This window comes from Artemia sp. Qi Xiang Cuo, chromosome 1, assembly GCF_049724085.1.
Source record: "Artemia sp. Qi Xiang Cuo chromosome 1, ASM4972408v1, whole genome shotgun sequence".
In the NCBI taxonomy this organism is placed as follows: Eukaryota; Metazoa; Arthropoda; class Branchiopoda; order Anostraca; family Artemiidae; genus Artemia; species Artemia sp. Qi Xiang Cuo.
The window spans coordinates 86,681,686-86,691,517 of NC_142794.1; positions in this window are offsets into that span (position 1 = coordinate 86,681,686).

Here is a 9,832-nt window from a genome sequence, read left to right on the forward strand (position 1 = left end):
TGTTTTTCTCCATTTTTTTTTTTTTTTTTAGTTTTTTTTCATCAATTATTAATTTCATTATCTTTCATTTTCATCAGGTTTTTTTCTAACATGGGAGTTGGGGAGGGGGGCGGGGGATGAATTCGCAAAAAAGCGAACCAAACCATGAAAATAGGGGTAAAATTTGCAATTTAAAAATTTCTTTGTTCTAGCATGTCTCCTTTTGAAGAGTCCCTATTCTTAACCTTTACCGCGTATTGTATAATTCCTAGGCTGCTTGGCGCGTTCCCCAACGATTTTACGTTGTTTTACGCACCCTTTTGCGAAGTCTGACATATAGTGTACGTGATTTTTGGAAGTAGGTGCTTCCTCAAGTTAGCTGATTTTGTTTCTACATCTGATATAAGATGTGAGCAATGTCAAAACTTAAACCGAACAGAAATTATTACGTACATAAGAGGGGTTGCCTCCGCACTGGCTCGCTCTTTACGTGGACGTTTGAATTTTTTTTATAATTATTTATTAGAACTCCTGAAAAACATGGGCCGGGTTTTTATAATAAAAATATTTTTTTAAATTTATAAAATAATTTTATCTTAAATCTCGAGATCTTAAGGCGGGGGCAACCCCCCCCATGGACGTTATAGATTTCTGTTCAGGTTTAGTTTTGATATTGCTCCTTGATTTCAGTTGAAAAATTAGTTTTTTCATTCAATTTCCCATCGTTTTTAAATAATACCGGGAGTTCAGCCTCCCCATGGGATATCCCTCCAAATAAAGTTCCTCCCAATTAAGATGCACTTCCACTACACCAGCAAAATTCCTCCCGAACATTTTCATTCGAGCTTAAAATTCCCTAAGAAAAATTTCTTGCGGAGGATTTCAGGTGAAAAATTTTTCTTAGCGCACTTTCATTTGGGAGACTTTAATTTCTGTTTGTTTTCAAAATCATCCGTGAAAAGTTGTGCTGCAAATATCTGCTCCCTAGTAGAAAGTTGCTCCCGTAGGTTTTTTGGGGAATCAGCTTTACGATTTTTCAAAAACAATTTAGAATTCTAATGGAAAATGGATTGAAAAAATGTTTTTGGCTGTAGTTTCCTGTTTTATACCTAGTAATACAAAAATAAAATGCCTCTGTGAAGCGAAATCTAAACTTCTTTAAGTTATAACTGATACGCAAACATTAAGATAGCCATATTTACAAATATTTCAGAGGCTTTCTTTTGACCTAAAACTAATCCAAGTACACTTAGCAGACCATGCCTGCGTCTAGCGCATGCAAGTGGCAAAATTGTTTTGACTGTAGCACCGGAAATTGTTGCGAAACACGCAAATTTGGGCAATTTTAGCACTTTTGGAAATTGACCCTGTTGGCAGTTCTCGTTTTCAAAGGCTCTGGCGTATTATTGGCGTGGTTTTCAAATGGTTTGGCGTTTTTTTTTGTTTTTTTTTCACCGTCTGGCAACAATGCTTTGGCCTCTCTTTATATCGAGCTAGTGTTCCACGTTTAACAAAATATTACCGTGGGGAGGGGCACTTGATGAACCTCAACAAATTTGGAATGGCGAAAGGCTATTCCAAAGGCCCAGCTTTTGTACCGTGTTTTAATGTTCTAAGATTACTTATCTGACAAGTCCGATCAATTATCCTTAGCGTTTCACGAGACATAAATGATGTGAGAGGTTAGTAAGATTACTACTCCAGGAAACAGCCTTGATTAGTTGTCTAACAAGTTACACCTAGTAATCAGGGGAAATGCAGGGTAATTCAGGTCATATATAAACAAAAATTTAGTCTTTTCAAAAATTAAAAAAAAAATTGTGAAATTACAGGTAGATAGCAAAAAGAGACAGTAACTGTGAAATTTGGCACACATTCAGAGGTATCTAAATCAGCTGTTTTTATAGTGGAGTAGACATGAGTAGCGTTGTTATTCGCCTACTTGCCTATAGCATTTCAGTTGGCTGGTGCCAGCCAAGTCTTGTTGTTATCTTTTATGAATTAACTCCAGAAAAGTTAATTTCAAGTGAGAAAGGGATGCTCAAATTCACTCTTGACTCGGTGGAATGACGTACCGAGTCCTTGGTGCCCTTGAGTCCTCTTTCTCTTATGGCCCTCATTCCTTTGTCTATGAACAGTATTTCCAGTTTAGGATGTTCCTCTAAAATGAAGAGATTTTACAGCAAAGATTTTACTTTCTTTGGGAACTTATCTTGTTTCTAGACGCAATGCTCTGTGTGAAGGGAGAACGCGACTGAAAAGACAATGCTCCCCGTGAAGGGAGAACGAGAATCAAAAGAAAAAAAACTCTGTAGGGAAGGGGAAGCCTGGGAAATTGTGAAATTATAGGCATATAGAAAAAAGAGAGATCTAAGGTGCCAATGCAACTAACACCAAGACCCTGTGATTTACCATCTTAAAGTTTTATCTTCGTTGATACATCTGGGGAACCTAAAGTAAGGCATTTTGACAGCCTAACTAATGATTCATTGGTCCAGATGTTAGAATCTGTTGAATAAGATAGAATTCATTTAGTTTATGACTAAAGTGCATTCTTTTAGACATCAAAAGAAGATATTTTGGTACAAGGAATTGATCTTGTCAGGCCTAGCCCTTATTTGCATAACAGGCCTTGCTGCAGTACCTTCCTAAATTCTACAAAAATCTACTTTTCTCCAGAGGGAGGTGGGCTTTGCAAGCGGCCTAGGGTTCTGTACCAGATTTGAAAGAAATGATTCTTTTATTTATTTCTTAAGTCCTTAGATGGTATAAAAGCGAGCCAAGTCCAAGCTAAATTTAGCCCTTTTTTCGTTTTAAAAAGCAACTATTACTGGGTTTATTATCCTTTCAGTATAGCCACGTAATTTATTTAGGCTAAAACGTAAAGGGCAAGGTAATGGTCAAGAAATCCAAATAAAAAAAAAGTACAAGTCCATGGAGATTGATATTCCATAAAGTATTGATCTTCTTCACTTGAAAAATAAAAAGAATATACCGTCTTTGAATGAAACTTTCCTCGTACTACCGTGTTTCCACTAAGTCATTCTAGCTCAAGTCATCTGTAAAGACTTTTGCGTTATTTTCTATTGCTTTTTTAGGGTTCAAAGCTTAGGGTACTTTGATAAGTTTCTGCTCAAATTCTACTATAAAACTGGAATTATACTTGAAGGCATCTATTCTACAAAACAGTCTTCTGGCTAAACTGTAAGTAACGATGTGAAAATATAGAATTATTGAAGTAAATGAAGAATAAGAAGGGTAAATACTAATAAAATTAAAGTAGGCATATCATTTAATCAATACAATATGAGTGTATTTATGATGTGTATCAATATCTTGAGAATCCACAAAAATTGTGTACATATTTGGAGCAAATTTTAATAATATACAACTATAAATTTCATTATTACTCATTAGCATATCACAATGCACGAGGAGGTAATTGGGGGGGGGACGACGGTATTTGAATGCAACGTACATCGTACTACCTTGTTTCTACTAAGTCTCTCGAGTCCATCTTTAAGGACTCTTGTGTCATTCTGAGATAATTGCCAAAAACCGTTTTCTCAGCTGTTATCAAAGTGGGAATCAGCAAAGAGTAATGCTGAGTAAGCACACTACTGAGTAAGATCAGTAGGCTTGAATATAAATTACCATCTTGACTCCCCATAAGAGCATAATTGCAACTGGTTGTTGACAAAATTTCAGAAGTTTGAAATTGTCAGATAGGATGGCAACAACAACTGGCATAATTGAAGCAAAGATTCAATTTTTACTGAATTTATTTTTCATCAAGACATTATGCATAACAAAAATTTTCGATTAGAACGTCACACAATACTTACATTTAACAGATTCCAAATTAAAGCAGATATAATATTCAATTCTGCCTTACCGGTAGTCTGCAAAGTACCAGGTCCCGGAAAATTAAGGCAAAATTTTAGTTGATGGGCTTTTAGCTGTCTTAGAATAGCTAGGTGAATAGATGCAGAGCCTAAACTATGCTCCAAGAGAGTCTCTTGGAGCATCTACCACTGCTCTTTGCCTCTTCAAAGGACACTGACCTTTGATGACTTTGGACGAACTTAGAGTTATCAAAGCGAAACTTCAAGAAATAGACTACATTGCAAATGAGGACCGATGAAAGCCTATTGAGCCTTATATCTTTGCTCAAGGCCGTATTCAGGAGAGCGATTAGAGGGTTTGAACCCCCTCCCGGCCAAAATGTTTGTTTGACTTGTAAAAACGTAATAAAAATACATGAAAACACATTATTGACCCGTTTTTTAAAGTTTTTTTTTTGTAAACTGTCCCCTCCCAACAAAATCCAGGACACGGCCTTGTCTTTGCAACGTCCTAAATTATAAGGATTTTAAGGAATTTAAAATAATATTTCCTTAGATAAAAAATTTAAACTCAAATCGTTCGAATAACTGGCCAAAGAAAAAAATAAAACAAAGATAAGGATTCAAAGAGATGGTGGCATGAAAACAAAGTTATAGGAATAATTTAGACTCTGCCTTCACTCGTGACAGTCTCATTCTCCTAAGTCAACTAATTTAGTGAAAAACCTATCATCTACGATTTTACCATAACTAATTTCAACTTCTAACAAACTACCCAATTTTCTTTTACAAAATATACAATCAATTAAGTGTTTTGGTAAAATTTAGAAAATAAATGTACTTTGAATTAAAGTAAAACAGCTAGTAGATATTGGCCTCTGTAACTCAAGTTTAGAGACATAAATTTTATTGGAGAAGGGAAAAATTGGAACCTGACGCATATTTTGGACTGTCAATGACCTTGAATGTTTGAAAAAAATTAGTTTCATGCCCCGAAGATATGTCAAGAGAACCATGACATAAAATCTTAATTTTCCAACAATGTTTATAAGCAAAAAGACGATAAATAACAAAATTTTTGAGAAAACAGAAGTAGCTAAATATAAAATTAACCAATCAAGGGAGTATCCAGGAGAGGAGGACGGGGGTTAGAAGGTTGGAACCCAAGGCCGTATCCAGGGGGGGGGTACCCGGTTTGACCCCCCCCCCTGAAATTTTTGACTGTGTCTAAAATTTTTATAAAAAATACCGGTAAGACGGTAAAAAATGGGGTAACCCCCCCCCCCCCGAACAAAAATCCTGGATCCGCTCTTGTTTGAACCCCTTCCTCAAAATTTTGTCCGACATCAAAAAACGTAAAAAAATACATATAAACAAATTTATGATGCGTTTTTTTGTATCACCTCTCAATAAGATATCCCCCCCCCCCCCCCAAAAAAAAAAACTGGACACGGGCTTGGAGCCAATAAAGTATTGGAAGGTAAATGGGTTCTACCGATTCAGTGGGTTCGGTTCATTGAAGCGTAGCATAAAATCTCTCAAAAGTACAATAGAAAGAAAAGACCAAATACCAAAGTTTCGTAAAAGTAGAAATAGTTAAATATCTCAAAGTCAAATAATCGATCCATTGGGCTCAGTTTCAGGAGATAATTTATAAGCCTTCCTAGCAGAAAAATGCAATAAAACACTTCTTAACCAGAGGTAATATAGCCAAGGGTGAACCTTATATAATCGGATAATTGAAGTTAAGTAATTTAATAATGGGGAGTTTCAGCTATGTTTAGACATTGAATAATTTGAAAGAGTATAGTGAAAAGAAAGGAAGAGATAAGAACAAATAAGGAAGAAGTAATTCCTAAACATGGAATTACGGCATATCTCAAGAGGTAATAAAAAAGGAGAAAGCAGATTAGAACATTCAGGCGAGTGGATACGGTTTAGAGAGGTGAGGGCGAGGCATAAATCTCAGTAGCAAAAAAGAACTTTTTGAATTAACCGGGGTTATACTGCCAAGGGTGGGCCTTAAATAATTACATAATAAGTTATTTCCCCATTTTATAGTTCAGTTATATCGGAATTTTTCTGTCTAGTTCATCTTATTAAGCATCTGACTCCTTTTTAACGTCAGTAATAATAATATTATAGTAATATAATAATAATAATATAGTAATAATAAATATTCTTATTTTCTAAAGCCTCTCAATACCACCATGTTAGTACCATAGCTTTATGTAGAAAAACAGTACATGATTCAGTTTTAAAAAATAATTTAGAATAGATACAAGGTATTTTCAGTATGGGTCCAAGAAAATACGGAACTACAACGGATTGGATCTACAAAGTTTTCTGAAGTATTGTGGGCATTATAAAAGTAAGATTCTATTGTAATTTAGTTATCTTTTGAACTTTCTGAAGTAACAAAAAACCAAAGCTATAAAGCAAATGCTGCGTTCATTGGTAGCACCATAATTAAGGGTACTACACTCACTGATACAATATGATGATATCAACTCAACAAAATATGATTCATTTCAAACTGCAAATATTTAAATTCTAAAGAATATTTAATTAATTTTTAACCATTATATCTAAATAATAACATTAATATTTAAATTATATATAATGGTCTTAGAACGTATTTGTCGATGAAATAATACTGCACATAGTATAGGATACCACAGTACATATTAATGAATGTCTAGTGACGGACACAGAAAATTCAAGCGCAATCATTTCTAAGGAATTACTGAGCAATAAATATCAATTATGCGTCGAAAGACAACTTTCACTAAATACGAGTACAGTTTCTCACTATATAGAATAGAAACCTAAAATACCTCCAGTGGACTTATAAATGATTTAATGGTTACTTTAGAAATAAGAAAAAGCTACTAGTGTCAAACCAAAATAAGCGAAATTAAAAAGCTATATAAAGTAGGGATATACGTAGCCTAGGAGCCCAACCAACCCTCCAAAATTCTATAACTCTACCAAATTTCATGTTACTTTTGATTTTTTATACCCCCCTTCCCCTCGAAAGAGATATCCTTCGTATATGCCATATTGAGAGCTTGAGGATATTAGTAAGAACTGCTAGATTATTTTTATTGGTATATTTTCTTTTCTCAGACTATCCAGACTGATGGTTTTAGAAGTTCTCCATTCATAGGTATGTAGCGTAGTTCGCTTTCAAGCTTTTTTCATTATTATTATTGAATTATAAATTCACGCTTGTTTAAACATTGATTTTATTTATAACTATTTATTTTAATCAGAGCTTAAAAGATCCACCCTTTTTAAAAGAAAAACCTATTTTAGTATTATTTTAGATAATCGAATAAAACCATCCTGCTTAAAAGTACTGTCTAAAAAATTTGAAACGGCTGTTTTGTGTACTAATGAAAATTAAATGATTGCTTAGGATGTAAAAACATAAGTTAAAGATTAAAAATGGGGGGAACAAATACAAGACTTCTTAGTAGATTATACTAAAATACATACATATATAGTTATTAAATCAACATAAGATTGCCATCTAGCTAAGATCTAGTGTTGAGGCAGGTCGAGGGTACAAAATACAGCTTAAAACATTATAGAATAAATTTGAGTTAACTCTGTCGCAACAGCCGAAGGAGCAGATCTTGTACTAGAAAGACTAGAGTATCCCAAGATTATATTTAACTAACGAAGAAGTGGTGTTAATATATCAAAATTAAAAATAAACTCATTTACAAAAAAAAGATATTTTTAATAAATTAAAATTTTTTTTTATATTTAATGTATTTTTTAAAGCCACCAATCGATCCCCCCCCCTAACCTAACGAAGGTCGTATTTTTATGACGGTAGTCAAAACTTCAAAAACAATTTTTACAAAGAAATATGTTCCAGCGTATCAACTGGAAGTAGCTCCTGATAATTGTTGGCAAAAATTGCCAATAAAAAGAAATGCCGCTGGATTGCAAGCAAGTAATTATAACTATGAAAAACAGAAATAACATAATGCTAAAAATGAAAAATAGAACTAACAAAACTCCCGGCTTATTGATTTCTTGAATGATATTATTTTACAATTTTGCGATTTCTCTTCGTCTTTTGACTGATTAACCTTTCAAGTTTCAATTAATGTCGACAAGCAAAACTTAGTAATGAGCATTTGTGCTTCTGTGCGCCAACAAACTATGGTAGCTGCCAAAAAAAGTGCTACAGTAAGAAAAAGGCATGTAATTCAAATTTAAGTAAAACGGACAATACTAAGGGTCTTATTTTATGACAAGTTTTATCAAAATGCTACATCTTATTTAGGCATTTTAATCTCCGAGAAGTGTTTTATAAAGCAGTACATGTACACCACGAAACTACCAAAAATATACATATTTGTGTACCCTTCTATTATCCAAAAGTCACTTCACTTCGTATATGTTTTCCACGACTATCTGAAACACTGGGTCAAAGGCACGTCGACGACGAATCGTTAAAAATGCCTCACTGGCAACACTGGCAGGACCAGCGTTGGGCAATCATCCGAATCGCATTCAGCGCTTAAAAGAAACAAATTGGCATTCACATTGAAATTGTCTTAAAAACTAATTGACTTCTTAAATAATGTAGCTTAGCAGCAAAGCAGGAAGTACGCCAGGAGAAGACTCGAGACAGAATTGACAACAGTGGATACGCCGGCAGTGACACCTTGAGCTCCACCGGGTGGTACTGTTGCTGAAAAAAAAAGAATATAATAATAAATGAATAAAATAAAAAATTGAGCGAGAGCTGCAGTAACTCCAATATTTTTTAATTAAAGTTTTGAATAGGCCAACTTAAAAAAGGTAGAAAGGTTATACACATAAGCTGTCACCTGCAAGGAAATGTTCATGACAGCAATTACATGCTTAAGACCATTTCCTGCTCTCCAAAATTGAAACAAAAAGGCGAAAGATGTTGTTCATTTTTCTCTCCACACGTTTAACTAAATAGCGTTTGGCGTCTCAATGTCTCGCCAAATGTTTCTTTCTTTAAATAGGCTTATACACTGCAATTTTTCCCAATGAGTACTTTACAACCGGATCTTTTCTCGCCGACAGTGAGGCTCAAAGAATAGAAAAACGTAAAATAATCTACTATTGATCCCAAGTGCGCATTCAGGATTTTCGCTCGAGGGTTTTTTTGGGGGGGGAGGTATTTTAAACATACACAAAAAAATTAAAAATACATCAGAATTTGTTTATATGACTTTTTGTTACGTTTTTACGAGTTGGACGAAAGCATCAAGGGGGGGGGGAGAGGGTAGGGTCAAACCCATTGCCTCCCCTGGATACGACCTCGAATATTTCCCAAGGCTTTTCGACAGATCCCGGCTTATTGGGCTTCCTCACTACAGCCACCTCTAGATTAGGGTTGTCCGCGGGAATAAAATTTAGAATGAAAAGAAAAAAGTTAAAATTTTCTAGCTTCGTCAAAACTGTCATCAGACTGGTGATGTCATTACCACCAACAATTCCGTGATTGTCAGTGAGCCTCAGGACCTGGGCCCCTAGAATTCTGAATTGTCCGAGATTTCCGGGAGCTTTTTATTCTAATTATCAAAGAAAATTTGTTTTCCTGAATTTCTTGGGATTTCTGGGAGCTTCTTAATCTAATCTTTAAACATAATTTGTTTTTATTATCCCCCCCCCCCCGAGAAAAATCATGCATACGCACCTGATCTTACTTATTCTTGTTCTGGTTAATATGGTTCTACTTTTTGGTGTATTTACGATGGCGAAAAAAAAAAAATAAAGGTTATTAGGTTGTTTAAGGTTACTTGGTATTGAGAAATAATTAATATGTTTTGATTTTATAGAATAGTTATTTTCAGTGCCTACAACGAACTACAATACATTTAAAAGTGTTATTACTACACAAAATTTGCGTCATTACTAAAAAAATAGTTGAAAATTTTTATTTGTAGGCTATTACCCGCATTCCAGTGATTTTCGTAATCTACCCAACAATAATATAAAAGAGGATACAA